The sequence below is a fragment of the Fukomys damarensis genome, unplaced genomic scaffold, assembly GCF_012274545.1.
Source record: "Fukomys damarensis isolate Sample0158 unplaced genomic scaffold, DMR_v1.0_HiC HiC_scaffold_22, whole genome shotgun sequence".
In the NCBI taxonomy this organism is placed as follows: domain Eukaryota; kingdom Metazoa; phylum Chordata; class Mammalia; order Rodentia; family Bathyergidae; genus Fukomys; species Fukomys damarensis.
The window spans coordinates 1,814,257-1,833,065 of NW_022900934.1; the positions used below are offsets into that span (position 1 = coordinate 1,814,257).

The 18,809-nt window shown below is 52.6% G+C and overlaps 2 long non-coding RNA genes across 3 annotated transcripts; both read left to right on the forward strand.

Annotated features, from left to right (window-relative positions):
• Positions 1 to 20: 20 nt before the first annotated feature.
• Positions 21 to 7,983, forward strand: LOC104871615. Of its 2 annotated transcripts, XR_782922.3 has the most exons (6): positions 21 to 576; positions 1,065 to 1,301; positions 1,449 to 1,843; positions 5,246 to 5,334; positions 7,321 to 7,784; positions 7,909 to 7,983. It is a non-coding gene; the product is annotated as an uncharacterized LOC104871615 (long non-coding RNA). The 2 variants fall into 2 exon arrangements; XR_782923.3 differs by lacking the exon at positions 1,065 to 1,301.
• A 12-nt stretch (positions 7,984 to 7,995) lies between these two features.
• Positions 7,996 to 11,764, forward strand: LOC104871613. The gene is made up of 3 exons (XR_782920.2): positions 7,996 to 8,523; positions 9,108 to 9,254; positions 10,551 to 11,764. It is a non-coding gene; the product is annotated as an uncharacterized LOC104871613 (long non-coding RNA).
• Positions 11,765 to 18,809: the final 7,045 nt, after the last annotated feature.

Consider the following 18,809-nt stretch of genomic DNA (forward strand, 5'->3'; position numbering starts at 1 on the left):
CTCCTGCGGCCCGTGGGGCGCGCTCCGCGCCCTTGAATAAACCCTGACTCGCTGTCGAGCGCCGGCGGGCCGGGCCGCCTGCCCGCCTGAGCTATTCTGGTTGAAACCTGGAGCCCTATGCTGCCACCACGATAAAGAGCCAGCCCTCATCCTCCTCTCTTGGTCCCTTAAGTCGCGCACGACGGATTAGTAATTACACACTTGTTTTTGTCTCTTTACCATGAACATTACCAAACCCAAATTAATATTAGATAGTTACTAGCATTTTATAAAAATGTAATAGAATTAGGGCCGGGAACTTGGCTCAGTGGTTCCGCTCCCTGCCTCGCTAGTGTAAGGTTCCGAGTTCGAGCCCTGGTACCAAAAAAGAAATAGCATTAGTGGAAAATAACTGAGCGTCCTATGTAATGAAAATATGTGTAGCCTGCAAAGCATTCCACTTAAGTGTGGAGTTGGTCCTGACATAAACTATTGCTTTTCTTTTGTATTTTTTAATGTACTGAGAACAACTTACCACCATGCCAGATGGGCACTGTGGCTCCAGTTTACTAAGCAGGAAACAGCCCCAGCACACAGGTAAGTTGTAGGTGGGCTAGAGGGTCGGAAGTGGGCCCATACACCACACCCTACACTGCCTCCTGCCCTCTGGGAAATCCAACCACTCCCACCACAAGCCAGCAATATCCAGTTCCAGAAATGTAAAAGGACATCAGAGGAAGCAGGAGGAAAGGTCCGAAAGTCTTCCAGTGTATCGGCAATGATTTACCTCCATGTGCCAAAATTGCTTCCTGGCTTCTGGAAAATTGTGCCCAGGAGAATGGAGACAGCTAAGCACAGACCTACTCTTTTCTTGGGGGAGAGAAGTCTGGGGCAGCTTGGCTCTCAGCTTCTACCTTAGGGCAATACAACCCGGATAGGCCCCCTGGAGGTACCATCACACCTGGCAAGCACCTCTGCAACCTCCTGCTGACCTACTGTGGGGCTGAGGTTCTTCTTTCCTCCCGCTTTCCAAATTGGGATACTGAGGTCACATCCTCTCAACCTCATTCTGGTTTCTGAGACAGGAGTCCCTGTTGAGGGTGGAGATGCCTTCTTCACTAATAAGCTGATTCTGTGCTGGAGAAGTGAGCTGGACCTTGAGTCCCAGGTCCCGAGGCGGGAGATGCAGCAACCAGAGACCTCCAGATACCTGCCAGGCTCCTGGCTGTGCAGCTGGGTGCTTCCCTGAGGCTAATAGCCAAGCTACCAAAAAATACACACAGCGTCCAGGTCCAGGAATGCAGGCCCTGCCTTCATCCCACGTATCCTGCCCAGCACCTGCTTGAGAGGGTGGGCAGTTGTGCTGGACTGAAACCTGACCCAGGAGTCCATGGGGGTGGCCTGTGTCCAGGCTGGGGCACTAGTCTGGTCTAGAACCCCCACACTGTCAGCTCTTCCTGTGTGTGCAGGTCGGAAGCGCCCACACATTCGGTGATCATGACCAGTGAGGCAAGGAACGTGGAGAAATGATCCCACTCTTCTGGCAAACCCCTGGCAGTTAAGAGTCCCTGCCTCACTTGCTCCACTGGCCAGATAGAGATACAGCTACCCTGCCCATCTTCCTGGTGTACTCTGGGTCACCTCACCTGCAGACAGTGCCTGTGAATGGTTTCAAGGCTCTCAGAGACTGGAGGCAGCTTCAGAGGCATCCAGTAACCGTGAGCTGATTACTAAGGTCCCCGCTGTGTGTATGGAGGAGAGTGAAGCAGTTCCTAACGGACAGGTGGAGATGTGGCGATGGCCTGTCCATCCCATGCCGTGTCTCAGTCCAGCTGGGGTCACGCTGGCCAGTGTCCTGCAACAGGTAAGGGTCATTGCCATAAACTATTCTGTGAGTCAAATGTACACCTGGAATAAGATCTGCGTATCATTGACCCATGGGAGGGACACAAAGCAGGAGCAGCTTCGGAGGAAAAGGTGGATAGGTTCATAGCCCACAGGTAAAGTAAGAATTAAGTTGGTGGTCTGAAGTGTAGGGACCTGCCAGGGAAAGGGGACCTCGCCTACCCCTCTTCTCAGGAAGAATCTGGTACAGAGGAGGGGTTGAGGGAAGGCCTGCAGATGACCTCCCCGCCACAGCCAGCCAGCAGAAAGCAAGGGAGGCACAAGCAGACTGGTGGGCTCGTTACTGGCTTTGTAGTGGGCACAGGAAGGGGCTGGGAGGCCCAGGAACTGTGTCCAGGACACAGTGACCCACGTGCACTTGGACAGGAAGGAGAAGGGAGGACTGAGTTGGTCTCATACAACTGGAAGTCCTCGCTGAGCCCTCACATGTTCTCTGCATCTTGCCAAGATCCATTTCCTCCTGCACAGGGCTCTGCACGGCAGTTTCCAGGTGTGAGCAGCAGCAGGTTAGAGTTCAGGTGTCCTTGGACATTCTGCCCTTCTCTCTCCCAGTTTCCTGCTCCTCCTCTATCTCTCTTTCCTCTTCCCTGCCTTCTCTTCTTTCCACATCACCCCCTCCCTCCCTACTTCCTCTTTTCTTCCTGCTGTTCTCCTCTCTGTCTCCACCCCAGCCCACCCTGACAGCCGCACCTTCTGGTGTGAGGAGTGGTGCATGGATGAATAGGTACTGCGGGAAGCCGAAGAGATGTAGAAACGCCACACACAGATAAGCAACCCTGGCAGCCTTGATGGGACTGTGGGCAGACCCAGACACTGGATCTTTAAATGTTAGACTCGAATGGAGGCAGCCTTGGAGCTGCCACCCCAGAAATACAGAAGTTAAATGGTTGGAGAACATCGTGGAAATAGAAATAGGCCCCCCAGGTGGGGGACCAGGCAGGGTTGCACAGCCAAGTCGTGACAGGGTGGCTCCAGTGGAAGTCTGCTGGCTGCTGACCCTTTGTTCTCAGCCTCGTGGTCTTCTGTGATCAGTCCTGGGGGACGGAGACCAGGTGTGCTTTCTGCATCGGGGGAGGTTGGGCTCTGCGGATGTCCAGAGGGAGGCTGCCCCGAGGCTGGAGCAGGGCAGTGCAGAAAGGAAGCCGTTCATCTCCAAGGGTCTCCTCTGACATTTCATTTCTGTCTTGATGCCATTCAAGGAAGCAGGATGTGCCCTAGGGAGTTGCCATGGCAATCAAGGCTACCATAGGAGCACCCCATCCAGGCTGGGCACTTCTCTGCACATGCTTGGTGGTGCTGGGCAGAGCTACTGCCCCAAGAGCGAGGTCGTGTAAATAGATGGTCCAGGCCTCCCAGTGCCTGACCTCATCCTGGAGCACTCTGTGCTAGCTCTGAGGCTGGCATGCTGAGGATGGGAAATATTCTGCCAGAGGCATGGCTATTTTTACTCTTGTGCAGGTCCAATTTGTTAGCACCATAATCCTTTCCTTCTGTCTCTGCCTTAACCATAGAGCAAAGGCTGGATTAAGGCTCCAGGTGGCGAGGACACTCCAGGAGCCAAGCACGCCCACTTGGGCCCACAGAAGCCAACACTGGCTGCTGGGATGCCGGGTGAGGGGATGCTTCAGTGGGAAGGGCAGAGTGTAGGCAGGTGGATAAGAAGGCTGGACCAGAAAAAGACAGTTTCCCATCCCAGGGCTGCTTCAGCAGGTACCAGACTGGGGAGGCTGGACCTCAAACATTCCCAGTGGCTTGTTTTGTTAGACAGGCAGTTGCTGGCATATTTGTGTTTTCCAAACACCAATATATGAACCCCACTTGCCTTGGGAGTTCTGCCAGCTCAGTTTGTTTGTTTCCTTCCTTCCCTTTCCTCCCTCTCTTTCCCCTTCCCCTTCCCCTCTCCTCTTCCTCTTTTGCTTTCTTCTCTTCCTGAACCTGGGCCTTTATACTGAGCTACATCCCCAGCTCTTTTTATTTATAAATTCCTACTAAATCACTAAATTCCCCAGGCTGGGCTTGAACTTGTGATCCTCCTGCCTCAGTCTCCCAGAGTGCTTGGATCAGAGCATTCTTTCAGATGGCATTCACCAGCATCATGGAGCCTCAGGGCCAGCAAGCTTGAGTCTGATCCCTTTGCCTGCTGGGTTGGACCTGAATGCATTCCATATTTATCTATAGATTTATTGAGGCGCGTCACTCACATACCACAGTATTCACTCATTTAAAGTTGAATGATGCTCAGTACAATCTCAGAACTGTCCAACCATTGCATCTAATTCTGAAGCATTTCATCACCGCCCAGAAACCCCCACACGCATTAGCAATTTTTCTCTGCTCCCCCTGCCCCTAGTACTAAGTAACTTAAGGCTTTTGGTCTTTATGTAGTTGTCTTTTCTGGACATTTCATATAAATGGAATCACACAGTAGATGCCCTTTTGTGACTGCCTTCATTCACTGAGCATATGTTTGTTTCCAAAACTTGTCCACGTTAGAGCACTTCATTCCCATTCGTAGTTGGATAACGTTCCAGCCATGATGTTGCTTATCTGCTCACCAGCTGGTAGACATTTGGGTTAGTTCTACTTTTTCTTATGAATGATGCTGCTCTGAGCTTGGTATACAAGTTTTTTTGTGGACCTGTTTTTGTTTATCCTATGTTTATACCCAGGAGTATAGTTTCTGAGTCTCATGGTAATGCTGGCTTGGGAGGGCACCGGGAATCGAACCTAAGATCTGCCCACTGAGTTACATTCCCCAGACTTGTTTATATGATTTTGAGACAGGGTCTCACTAAGTTGGCCCAGTTGGCCTTCAGCTTGTGACCTTCCTACCTCAGCCTCCTAAGTGGCTGGGATTACAGCACGTGTGATCACCTGTCTGTGTAACATTAGGAGAACTTCCAAAGTGGCTGTACCACTCTTCCCAGCAGCTGTGTATGGAGTCCTTTTGATTTTTATTTTTTTAGCAGTTCTGTTTTTAATGAACATATTACAAAATGAGATTGGGTCGAAAAGACCAGAGCCCATGTCATCAGCAGACTCCTCAGAGTCTTCCTTCTTTGCTTCCACTCTCTTCCCCTCAGCTGGGACAGTGGGGATGGAGGGGACAGGGCCCCCCTGCAAGTGCAGCACCAGCCCCGCCATTGCAGATGACATCGAGGGGCTGTGCAGACAAGCCGGGACAGGAGGGGTCAGTACTGATGTCAGCTGCTTTCATGAGGGTTTGTCAGGGTCACCTCCACATCATGCAGAACGAGGGGGAGGAGATGCAGGTGAGCTCGGAGCCGGAGGCCACGGTGTGGGCTGTCTGTGCAGGGCCAGTTGCCGGATGAAGTGGGGGCCTCACCCAGTGTGGCTTTAGCCCCCTAGGAAGAACCGAGCACCTCGGTGGCAGCTGGGAGGAGACTGGAGCCCTCACTTTGTACAGCACCAGTTGGTGGCTGGCGACAGGTGGGTGTTCACGCCGAAGTGGGGCTGTTTCTCTGTTTCTCTACTCAGCTGAGAGCCTCAGAGAGTTCTCTCCCTGGGATGAACAAGGCAGAGAGAAGCTTCTTTTGTGACAGGACCGCAGCCCCCTCCTGGGGTGAGCTGCACAGGGCGCTGCTGCAGACACAGGCTGAGCTCCGGCAGCTGTATCTCCTCAGGTTGGGTAGCCCTCTGCTCCATTTCCAGAAACAATCAGTCAAGGGGTCCCAGAGAGCCCCACCCCTGGTCCTGCGGTGTCACCAAGGAGCCTGGCAGCCTCCCTGGAGGGACATGCCTTTCCTTAGCCCAGCATCTCACCAGCCGGGATGAGTCTGGTTTCTGGGAGAGCTCTGTCTCACCCACAGCCCTTGATGGGGAGCCCCCCTGTGGCTGGCCGCCTGGCTCAGGAGCTCCTCAGGGGTCCAATTACATACTCATCAGGGCCCCTGTCCACGAGCCAGCCCCTTTCTCCCCCTGTAGGCGGTCCTGACTTTGGCCTAACAACAAAGTTTCAGCCGCTTGTTCAACCATCTGGCTGTCAAGTCTGAGGTTGAACTTGAGCTGCTTCTGCTCTTCCTGCCTGAGAATAGGGCTTTTGGAAGCTGCCAGTACACTTGCTGGCTCCCACACTCAATTTTCAATTGTTTGTTAATTGCCCTCAGCTGGTCATTATCCAGCTCTAAGTCCATGCAACTGGGTTAACAACCCACCAGCGCCATTAACCTCGCTGCCTCCTGTTTCAAGCACCTGAATCAATTTGATGCCTGGTGTTGAGCTGGTCCCTGTCTCCTCCCCTCTTCGGGCCCCTTGTACAAGTTCCTTCCCGTGCCTGCTGTTCTCCCAGGCCATCCCCAGCGGAAGTGACAATGACCTGGCCAGAGCCAGGCATCTGCTCAGAGCGGTGGGGAGTAGCCTGGTTTGCCAGCCCATTCTGTGGCCCATTCTGGACCATTCCCTCTCCAATCCCAACTCACTGGGCTCCCCGGGAAGCAGATGTGGACATGGCCAGAGGTTTCTCCGGAAGGAGGAACCTTCTCATACCTTTGAGAGGAGAAAGGGAGAAAGCAGGACAGGCAGGGGCTGTGATGACCGCCCCCCGCTTGCTTGGTAGGGGCTGGGGTCACTGAGGGGAGCCAGATGTGGCTTGAAGGTGACTGCTGGAGACTGCCAGCTTGCCCTACTCCTTGTAGCAGTCCTTTTTAGAGGGCATCTGAGCGGCACCTTTCCATATCTGCCACCTTCTGGGGAGCCCTCAGTGATTCACTGCATGCCGTTCCCGGAGTAAGGACCCTTCTCTGGGAGGGTGCAGAACACACCTGCTAAAAGAGGCTCCCGGGGGTGGGCCCCTTGGCCTCTGCTGATTGGATATAGTGGTCACCTGACCAGCAACCACTCCCTAGGCTGGGGCAGCCAGCTCTCTCCTGGGTAGTGTCACTTTGGGGCCTGGGGGCTGAGGCTGATTTGGGCCTCACAGGAAGAGCAGCTGGGTGGCACTGTGTCAGGACCACGCGGTTGTCCCTGTTTGGGACTGAGGAGGAGCCTTCAGAAGTGGAGAGAGGCAGGTGGATAGGGCTGTCCCGCTAGGTGCAACACCAGCAGAGGTGGAGGCGCACTGAAGGTACCAGTTCCAGGGAGCCCAACTGGTGGCAGCGGTTGGCTTGCAGTGGCCTGCAAACGGACTTTGGGTCCTTGTGACAAATCTCCCTTGAGAGGCTGGTTTTGCATGGGTTAAATCTCTGGACCTAACCAAAGCATCCACACAGGAAAGGCTGAGTTCCTTTCAGGTTACCATCCTTCATTGTCCCGACACCAGAATTTGACCGTAGCCTCTGTCACTTCTGTAGAGCTGTCTGGCAATGGTGAAGGGGCAGCAGAATTCACCCCCACCCCGTTTCAGGAAGAAGAAGTTCCAGCTGACGGTCCAGGATTCTTGTTACCCTGTTGCCACGTTCCCTGTTCTCTCCTCCACAGGGCACACGCAGCTAGCAGGTGTAACTGGGGAGAGGGCCTGCCTGGGGTGTAGCCACCAAGTGGACAGCCGTAGATCTCCAGCACCGATTTGGATGGCTATGTCCAGCCTTACCTTGGTCACAATCTATTCATACGAGCCAGTGGAGAGATTGAGTTGGGTTGGATTCTGCCAATTGTTGCCACTGAAGAGGCTCAGAGGACTTTTCTGTTCCCTCACTTGATGGTCCCTGCCGTGTCTAAACCAAGGATTATTCCAGGGACCCTGCCCAGCCCCTAGGGCCGCAGCCTGAAGATGCATACTAAGCCCTGCGTGGGGTGCTGGGATACAGTAGTGAACAAGATGGTGGGGCTGTGACTCATGGAGCCCACATAAGTCAAGGACACAGCAGCATCTACAGGAAGGAGGATGGTTGCTCGACTGGCTATCGGTGGAAGCAGGCTAGGGCACTGCACCATCTAGGAAGGTGAGCAGGGCTCCTGGAGAGGGAGCAGGCGTGACAGGGCTTCTCTCTGGGGACATTTGCCCTTGGAAGCCCAGCTCAGCGGGCCAGAGAGGCCTCTCCACTGACAGCCAGTGTCACCCAGCAGGTGAGAGTGTGGGGAGCCTGCAGAAGCTTCCAGACCCAGGCCAGCTTCTGGACAGGGTGGAGCAGGGACAGGTGAGTTCCTGACCCACAGAAATGAGAATCTGAGCACGTCTCCACCTGATCTGGGGCCTGCACTCCCTGTGGGTACAGGTGACTGTGGGGACCCTCCATAGGCAGCAAGCAGCAGATCTTCTTTGGGGTTCTCTTAGTCCTACTGGCTCAGCCTGTGGGGGTGTGGCCAGTGTCCCACTTTTCTCCTGAGTGTGCAGTGACTTTGCTCCTGGGCCTGGTGAGGAGCCCCGGGTGCCTCTTAGCTCAGCTCCCACAGGCCATCTGCAGACCCAGGCCTTCCCACAAGCTGGCCTGTCCACTCCTCCCCTCCTCAGCTCATGTCCTGTACTGCCTCGCTGGCTGCTGACACCTCCCACTTCTAGGAAGCCCTCCCGGACTGGCATCTGTGGTGACTTTTCTTGGAAGCTCTGAAAGGATTCACCGTCGGGCTGAAGGAAGCAGTATCCTCCCCCTCACACGAGTGGGTGACTTCGCTGTGTTTCATGCCTTTGGTTTTGTTCCAAAGGGATTTGGATCCAGTCAGGATGTGAAAAGCTGAGCCTGGGTATGGGAACACGTCATTCCTTGTACTGTCTGAGGCTGAGCTGTGCCTTTCCCATCAGCCTCTGCCTCCTGCCTCTCTCCTTCTCTCCCCTTCCTCTCTGCTGATTCCTCCTCTCTCCCAAGCCCTAAGTCATCCCCTCCCCACCGCCCTGCAGTTTAACCTGCTCTGCCTGCCCCACTTTTCCGCTCTTCCCTGCAGCGCTGACCCTTGAGCCCAGCAGGGTCCTAGAGGGTACTGTCCAGGCGAAGGTCTCCAGTGACCTCCGGGACGTTAGGCCCCATGAGCCGCCCTTGGGAGGGTGCCTGGGAACCCCAGGCATCCCAGCTTCCTCTCTCTGCCACCACCACGTGTCTAGGTCCCACTTGGGTCCTTCTCTGGCGCAGGGCCCAGCCCTGACCTGGCGTGACAGCCGCCTTTGGGATCTCACCCTGTGAGGGCTTCTCCTGGGGCAGCCTGCTCCACAGCTCCAGGCTGCTCTGCAGGCGCCTGTAGTGGTGCCCAGGCCTACCCCAACTCAGCCAGAAACCCAAGCACCCTTTTCTTTTCTCTCATCCCCTCCCTCCCACCCTCCTCCTCTTCCTCAGCCTCCTCAGCTGAGGATGACGCTCGGCATGGGCTCCACTTTCTAACTGCCTAGACCTGCTCCACAGCCATTGGCCCAAACCTCACCTTTGCCACGGCACTGGCAGAGCCTCTGACCTGGCCCTTGACTGTCCTTTCCCTGGAGCCAGGTGAGGATGGGCACATTCCCTTCCTCAGTGGGATGGGACCTTGTCTCCCTGTCTGCTCACCTCGGGGGCTCCCCCTTGAGGTGGGGCCTCCTTGCCACCCTGAGCCTCGGTGCTCCTGTCCCTGCTCCTGCCCACATCCAGACCCTTGGGCCTGGCTCCTCTGCTCCATGGTCACCTTCTCAGACAGCCCAGTCCCTTGTCACAGTCATAGCAGCCCCATCCCACCCCTGGCCCTCCCCCATCATAGCTGCTCTAGGAAGTGTCACTCTTCCAGCAGGGGCCTCCCGAGTGACCTGCGTGCACATCCCTGGGGTGGGGGAGTGGGAGGAAGGGCGCAGAGGTGGCTCTGAATCTGTCCTGATTCTCTGGGCCCAGGGCTCACAACTCACTCATGGGTACAGGATGTACAGCCAGTAGTCTGGGTGGCAACCCTGCCCAATAGGGCAGTTGTTGCCCTAGTACACTTTAAATATTAACAGTAAATTTTTATATTATAGATAAAAAGCATTGATACTGTTGTGGCTGTGTCCAGCTGTCCCCTAAAGCCTCATGTGCTCATAGGTGGGCTTTTTCAAAGGTGGCTGGATGCTGGGATTGTGTGTGATCACTAAAGCAGTCCATTGATTGGTGTGGGACCACCCTAAACCTGGTAGCCTGGATAAAATATAAAGGGGGCAGGAGAAACTGCTATTGTCACTTAGACGTGGTACTTGTGACTTCCTTCTGCCCTGCCGTGGATGGTTTCTCCTCTGTGATGCCTTCTGCCGGGATACCCTGCCTTGGAGCCAGCCGACTAGGGACTGAGACCCCTGCAGACTGAGAGCTAAATAAACCCTTCCTCTTTTAACTTTGGGCATTAAGTATTTTGTCTCAGAAATGAGAATATGGGGGAAGATGCTTGAACGTGTTAGGCAAACACTCTGCTGCTGAGTTATACTCCAGCTTTCAGAGTTGGTTTTTAAAAGGAGCTGGAAGTCAGAAATCCCCTCGGCTGGGTGTGATGGCATACGCCTGTAATTCTAGCACTTGGGAGGCTGAGGCAGGAGGATCACCTTGAATTTGAGGCCAACCTGGACTACATAGTTCAAGGCCTACCTGAACTGCCTAGGGAGATCCCGTTTCAAAAAAAAAAAAAAAAAAAATCTCCTGGTTTTGTTTGTTGGCGACTTACGCAATTGTTCTTCAACATTGCCGCTGGGATTTCCCCCCAGGTGGGGGTGGGACAGACACCTCCCTACCCCCAAGTTTCTGCATGTGGGCCACACATGCCTGGGTTTTCTTCCTTTTGTTTTGCAGGTGGGTACAGATAACACTGCCATTTTGACGCTGCCAGCGGCTTCTCACCCTCAGCTACTTTTCCGCATGGTGGCCATCGGTGTGGTGCCAGTGGCGCAGCACCTGCAGTGACGGTTAAGGTTTCCCTCAAGGTGCTCCTGCCACAGACCCCAAAACAGGGCTGACTTCTCGCTCGACGTGGCATCCTGGACAAAGCGACAGTGCTGCACACACACAGGAATCTCCTGTCATGCTGGGCACCAAGGAAAACAGGACTCTTGGTGCCCAGGGTTGGGCCCCCAGGACCCCAGATTGACTCTGACACAGAAGGCCAGTGCCAGCAGGTTCCAGCAGGTGGGAGCCAGAAGAGAAGAGTTTGAGCCCAGCTCTCGGCCAGGAGACTCCTGTGCTGTCCCAGCACTGAGCCAGCAAGAACGGGAGGCGTCTCTGGAAAGTTGGCATGGGGGTAGGTGCAGAGTGAGGCACCGAGCAGGACAATGCGAGGCTGGGGCACTTACCCTGCTCTCATCCCAGAACCAGGCAGCTGGGTGTCTCTGTCTCCCAGGTGGAATTAGGTCTAGCCGAGTGCTGGTACCAGCATTGCATGGGCATCACAGGCCCCTGCAGCCCGCCCCATGCTCAGGCTGCCACCCTGCTGCTCCACGTCCACAGACTGAGCCTTTCAGGAGGATGTGTGGGGCTCAGAGCCACCAGACTCCTGAGCAAGGAACACCCCATGGAAAGGTGGGCTCTACACCTGCTGGAGCAGGGCACTTAGATGGAACAGAGAACTGGAGGTAATAAACACATGTATGAAAAACCCTATCCCTCATACCCTTGAAGAGATAACGTATCACATCCGTGGTCTAGGAATAGGATGTTGCAAAAAAAAAAAGGAACAAAGAATAAGAGCTCTTAGAAATTAAAAAAAAATAGCAGAAATGAAACATTTGATTGAAGTTAAATTTCTCATGAAGTAGAAACAACAAATGAAAAGCAGTAGGGAAAACATAAGATTACGCCATCAAGGGATGGGAATTCAGCTCAGTGGCACCATACCTGCCTTGAAAGCGCAAGGTCCTGAGTTTGATCCCCAGTATGGGAAACAACAACTGACCATTAATCCGGGAGATCTAAGCTGTAATTAATATGAGTTCCACAAAGCACAGAGGACATCATCAAGTTAATAATCTACCAGAAAGTGTCTACCCAGGACGCCGGCTCCAGGCTGAAGGAATGACAGACCCAACTCAGGTGTGGCCCTATGAGATTTCCAAAACAGAAGACGCAGCCAACTCTGAAAGCTTCTGAAGATTGGGGCAGTGACCAGAGGAGGCAGCAACAGGCTCCAGTGGACACCCCTCCAAGTTCTCTGTCAGGCTGCTGTTCACAGAAGTGTCCCCAGAGAGCCCTTGAGGCAGGCAAGTGTCCCGGCACCTTTCCTTGGAAGAGGATGTGCAGTTGGCGAGCACGGGGAAATTGGGATGAGGTGTGAAAGCCTGGGAGGTTCAAGGCTGCCTTCAGGAGTCTGGTTTAACTGGCCTGGGTGTGGTCTGCTGTAGAGGTTTCAAAGCTTGGCAGGTTTTAATGAGCAGTCAGATATGTGCTGCTGGCCTGGGGTAAGCTGGGAATGACCTCAGCACCCAGGGAGTGTGAAGTGGCAGCCAAGGACAGTCCCACACGGGCTGTGAGCAGCTTGGAGAATCTGAAGGCAGGTGAGAAGGGCCCGCCAATGGGGAGAGCCTGGAGGAGACACCGGGAAGGGTTGGGCTGAGGGAGGGACTGTGAGGTGGAGGACACTGGAGGAGGGTGGAGGGAGTGGCCAGCACCACACGGACGGTTGGCAGGGAGGCCCGAGGGTCTGCAGGGAAGGACATGCTTTAGGGCGTCCTGGTGACCTCTCGGCCTCCTTCCCATCGGGACACTGGCTCCTGGAGGGGTGAATGTGACCCGGGGAAGGTCAGCACAGTCCTCGTGGGGCCAGCTAGCGGTGGGGTTGGAGTCCAGCTGGGGGTGTCCCCTCCACTGGGATACTGCTCTGTCAGTTTCAGAGAAACTGGGTTGGTTCTGCATAGAGCCAGTCTGCCACAGAACGAGCCTGCCCTGACCTGGTTCTGTCCTATTTCTATACTCTCCGTGGAGAAATCCTCACCATCACCTCTCTGGCTCCCTGGAAGACGCAGTCTTTATTGTGTAGAAGGAAATGTAGTGAAGCCAAAGCTTTGCCTTGTTCCATGTTTCCAGTCCCACAGTAATCACCGGGGAAAGGTGGGGGCCAGGTACTCACAAGTGCCTCTTCTGCTCTTTCACTCCCTGGCGGGACAGGCTGATACCCCAAGACTGAGTGAACAGCTGACCTCTGGGCAGGCCTCGTCCCCAGGGCCACCCTGATGCCTCAGGGCCAGGCTCACCCTCCTGGCCAGAGGGCGCATCCTGGGTGGCCCGCCAGGTGCTGCACCGCTGCCATCTCAATGTCTCCAGGACAGCTGTCCTCAGCAGCCCACCCAAAGCCCATGTCCCCATCCCAGGGTCCCACAAGGAGAGCTTGGACACATGAAGCCTGGTCTCTCAGGCTGACAACGTCCACTTTGTGTTTCAAAACTCCTTGACACTAGGAAGCCCTAGGCTGCAAGACTTTCTCTATGTTGGCCAGCATGCTGAGGGCTCCCTGGCTCCATGTTGCCCATGCTGCCTGGTATTGCCCCTGACAGAGAGAGGAGGTGCCTGTGGGCCACTCCACACTTGAGTGCCTCCCCCTTGGGACCCCAAATGGAACATATAGCTACAGGGGGCTGGGTCCTGTGGGAACCCTCAGCTCCCAAGCCCAGGTGGCCAGCTGCCTCCGCTCTGCCCAGCTTGCCCCAGTGTGCCCTTCCCAGAGGAGTCCTCTACCAGACTGCATCATTGCACTCAAGAGGCTAAATGTGGGCCAGCCATGCAGGTTAGCAGGAGGAGAAGGAGGGGGAGGGGGGGAGGAGCCATCTCCAGCATAGGGACTGGAGACCCACACTGTGACACCAGCTGTTGTTGGGCATGCACCTTCTCCCTCCCACAGGAGGACCCAAGGGACTGGGGCCCTGCCAGTCAGAGCTGGTCCTTACAGGCCCTGAAGGACACAGTGGGGATGTTTCCCCATTTCATAGATGAGAAGCCATGGCCTCAGGCCAGCCTTGGGCCTCGCACTCGCAGCAAGAAGGGAGAGAGCAGGGGTCTTTAGAGCTGTTCTGGGTGGTGGGTAACTCAGGGCTCAGCCCTTCCTGGAGTCATGGTACCTGCATGTGAAGAGTCGGGAGACGAGGGGACCAGCCCGGCACAGTAACTCCTCGGCACCTGCTGTCCTCACAACTGTGCTCCTCACCATGTCTCATGCCTCCTTCCAGAAGCTCCCTCTTCCCCATGCAGCAGGTCTTGTGCGTGTGTGTGTCTCCTGCCTGGCCATGCAGGAATTGTATCCTTGCACCTACAGCAGGCCTGGCCATGATGGCATCAGGAGGCCTCTGCCTTCTGAGTCAGGGGATGCCCTCCTCTTTCCCAGAGGTGGAGGGCCTGCCTCTGGAGCCCCTCCTGGCCTGGCCTGGGCTCCATCTCTGTCCCTCTCCATGTCCGCCACCACATCTGGGAGGACCTTGAATGGGGGAGAAAGAGGGGCCTTGGGAAATCCGCGATGGAGGGTCAGTGGGGAGGGGGAGAGGAGGCAGGATGGGCCTACCAGGGAGAGGTGGAGGTGGAGGTGGGAGGTGTGTGTGCCATGGGAGGGTGAGCATGCGAGTACGTGTGCAGAGGGGAGAATGTCCATTGCGAGCTTGAGTCCTAACAGGAAGGTGTACATTCACGGAGGCCCAAGAATGTAGGTCTAAGTTGTGCACATTCAAGCCACTGAATGGAACATTGCCTCAGGGAGTGAGAGTCATCTGCTCACTTCCAGTGGTGCTGAGGGGCCTCATGTGCCCTGAGGGAAGGGTTCTCACACTACAGATGCCCTGTGTCTGAAAAGACCGGGCAGACAGACCAGCAACCTCTCTTAACTTGTCCGCTCAAAAACATATACGGGGCCGGGGATTTAGCTCAGTGGTTCTGGCACCTGCCTTGCAAGTGCAAGGACCCAAGTTCAATCCCTGGTACCAAAAAAAAAAGGCATATCGATGTTGCAAAATGGAAACCACCCAAGTATCAGCGGATGAGTGGGTCAGCAAAGTGTGGTCCATCTAGGCCAACTGTGACAAACCCATGGCACACGTGCCACAGTGGGCATGCAGAGCCCTCTGTTGGCACGTGAGCCAAGTTGCCCTGGTCGTAGAGCACTGGGTAAAAGTTTTTCTAAAACCTTTCAGGTTTAATTGCAGTGTGCGCAGTTTGTGATAAATAAGTGGGTTTTGGGTTACAATTTGGGCACTTGGTCTCTAAAGAGTCTCCATCACTGACTAGACAGTAGAATATTACTTGGCCATAGAAAGGAATGGAGCACTGAGACAAGACATGCTACAACACATAATCTGGAAAACATGACAGCCAGTGAAAGAAGCTGGACACAGGCGCCACCTTCTGTGAGATCCCACTCATACGGCATGTCCAGAATCACAAATGTATACATGTAGAAAGTGGCCTAGCGGTTGATGGGGTGGAGAAGTGGAATGGGAGTGACTGGAGACAGCAGAGAAGGGCCCAGCACTCCCCAGGAGTTACCTTGTGGGCGGCCAGAGGAGAACCGAGGCCCAACTGAGCTCTGTGAGCATGGAGGAGGAAGGCTGCACTCGGGGTGGTGGCATAATGCAGGTTCTAGGGGGAATTTAAGACACCCGAGGCTCAGTCGTTCACCTAAGCGTGCTCTAATGGATACGGGAAAGCAGATGTGTCCTGTGTTGCTCGGATTGCTTGTGCCCATGTTTGGGAAGATGAGCCAGACACTGGGGGCTCCTCTGCCTGCTGAGAGGTGAGAGCCCCTGGCTCAGCTGCCTCCATGTCTTTGTCATTCATCCTTATTTGCCTCTGGTCAGGGAGAACAAAGTAGTGGGTCGAGGTCTCCCTTCGGCTGGCTGGTGAGTCGGCTACAGTACCTTATATATGTGTTTTTTTCTTCTGTGGCTGCTCTAAACCTTGCAGCCTGGCTGGTGAGTCGGCTACAGTACCTTATATATGTGTTTTTTTCTTCTGTGGCTGCTCTAAATGCCTTGCAGCCGGCCACAGCTATAATGAACACCCCATGGCTGCTGCAGTAGACATTTGCTTTGGTTGCAGCAAGCTCTGGTCTACCAGGAATCCCTCCTCTCCCCATGACTAAGCAAAGTCTGACACTCCCTAGGTATGAGCCCACCCTTTTCTTCTATGGAAACACCTTTCTGCATATCCTTAGTGGGCTAGCCTGTACTATTCCCTTATATCAGTGATGGTGAACCTTTTAGAATTATCAATGATACAAATAGCCTGCTGCAGCACTCGTGCCGTAAGTTCACCACCACTGCCCTCTATGCTATAGCAGAAATCCTAATAAAACCTCTTTTGGATGGCATGTTTCTACCTATTTACGATTTCTATCGAGTAGCAAATGCTGAGCTGGTACATTAAGAACTAGTAACACCAAAGGCTACTGGTACTGAAAGCAGGCAGCAGCCAAAGTTGGTAACATTGAAGGTGGCTGGCAGCCAGAAATGATGGAAATCAACAGAGAATTGTCAGAAGCCACTATTTCCAGTGGCCAGGAGAGTTTCTGAGACCTGCTGGCAGCTGATGGTTCCAAGCAACTAGGAGAACTGCTAGCACTAAAAGCTGCTGGTTGCTGGCATTCAAAGCTCTGAGTTCTTAATACTAGAAGAGCTACACTTTGCCTATTCATGATTTTTACACAAAGTGATTAAAAGAATCCTCAGAAGATTGACAGCCCACATGGGGACCTTCCCCTTTAGAGGACTCTGAAGAAGAGAATGACAATGGTGACATTGCCTCATGAATAAGAAGTAGCCATCTGAACCTTTGCTTCAGTGTTAGCCACATGGAACTAATCCAAGTCTGATTTCTATCTTATATGTGGCCAAGTACCTACATTAGCTAGCAAGATAGGGGTCTTCAAATGTTCTGGAACTAGATAGAGACAATGGTTGTACAATTAGTGACTGTACTAAATGTTACTAAATTGCACATTACAATAGTTACAATGGGAATTCTTATATATGAATTTTACCACAATTTTAAAAAGTAATCCTATGTGAAAAATACAACATTGGAAAGGAATGTGGTCTGCATGTGATTGTTTTCTCTTTAATTTCTAATGTTAAATTTCTCATGCATATAAATGGATACATGTCATACATACATCTTTTTAAAACATAGGAAAGTAAGAACTCATGTTCTCAATTTCCAACCTAAGAAATAAGAATATGACTAATATTTCTGAACCTTGGAAACCTACAGTGTCTTCCCCTTGATGGAAAGACCTTCACCTAGTTCATTCTTGTCTTGGCACACTTGGGCTTCTATGACACAGTACCATAGATCAAGTGTCTTAAAAACAATAGAAATTTATTTCTCTCAGTTGTGGAGAGTGGAACTTGGAGGTCAAGCTGCTAGCATGGTTAGATTCTGGCAAGGGCTCTCAGCTGCACACTCCTGGTGTGCAAGGTGTGGCCTTTCTGAGCTCTTACTGGGGTACCATCCAATTCATGATCACTCCACCCTCATTGTCTAGCCACTTCCCAAAGGTTTTGCTTCACCTCAGATCTGAAATATCCCCCAAAAGTCTTATGTGTTAAAAGGTGGGCCGTTTGAAGCTGATTGGATCACTGGGGCATTGTACTTATCAGTGGATTAATCCCATGATGAGCTCACAGCTGAATGTACCTCTCCACCATGCCATTTCTGCCTTGGGGTCAGCCTACTGTGCACTGAACCCTCTAAAACTGTGGGCTAAAATAAGACTGCCCTTTAAATTGTGAGGGCTGGGCATTTTGTTCACTTGGACAGAATACTCAATACCCATGATTTAAAGGAGCAGAGATTTATTTGGCTCACGGTTTTCAGTGGGTCCAGTCTATGATTATCTGGCTAAAGGGCAGAATTGGCATGGTGGAAGGGTGTGGCTGCGGAAAGCTGTTCCACCAACAGCAGTCACGAAACAGAGAGAGAAGAGATAGGGACAAAATACAACCTTTCAGGTAATGCTCTAGCTAGCTGTCTCTTCTCGTCAGATCCCACCTCTAAACACACGAGACTTTGGGGGGACATTTAGATCTAAACCATAACAGTGACCAATGCAGACAATTGGTATCAAGAGTGGGATTGGGGCTGGGGATTTAGCTCAGCGGTTTGGTGGCCTGCCTTGCAAGCGCAAAGACCTGAGTTCAATCCCTGGTACCAAAAAAAAAAAATAAAAAAAAAAAAAAAAAAAAAAGAGTGGGATTGTCAGCTGCTTGATAATTCAAAGAAGAATAACAAAATTGGAGTCAATGAAAAAGCAGGAGATAGCACAGACAGCATAAAAAGCTTGTTTGCAGAAGTAGTGGCAGAAAACTTTCCAAGCAGGGAAAAGAATTTGACATAGATAAGCAAGGCATATAGAACTCCAGTTATCCATGATGAAAAAAAATCTACCCCAAGGCATATAAGAGTCAAGATTCCAGAAATTCAACACAAGAATAGAATATTAAAAGCTGTTAGAGAAAATAAACAAATCAACTTAGTAGGCTGAGGTATGGTTGTTGTGAGTTTGAGGCCAGCCTGGGCTATATATGGAGTTCAAAGCCAGCCTGAACTACATAGTGACACCCTGTCTCAACAAAACAACAAAAACCAAAAAAAAAAAAAAAAAAAAAAAAAAAAAAAAAAAAAAAAGGAAGAAAGAGCCAGGCGTGGTGGTGCATGCCTGTAATTCCAGCACTTGGGAAACTGAAGAAGGAGGACTGCAGTGAATTCAAAGCCAACCTGGGCTACATAATTCAGGACCAGCCTGAACTACAAAGCGAGACTCTGTCTTAAAAAAAAAAGAAGAAAGAGAAACAAATCACCTATAAAGGAAAGCCAATCAGAATCACAGCAAGCTGGGCATGGTGGTGCATGACTGTAATCCCAGCACTCGGGAGGCTGAGGCAGGAGGATCACTGTGAATTCAAGACCAGCCTGGGATACACAGTGAATTCCAGGTCAGTCTCAACTACATAGTGAGGCCCTGTCTCAAAAAACAAACAAACAAAAAAAACAAAACAAAAAACCCAGTAGACTTCTAAACACAAACCATCAAGAAGTCAGGGAAAGCTTGGAGTGAAGTATTTCAATACCTAAAAGAAACAACCT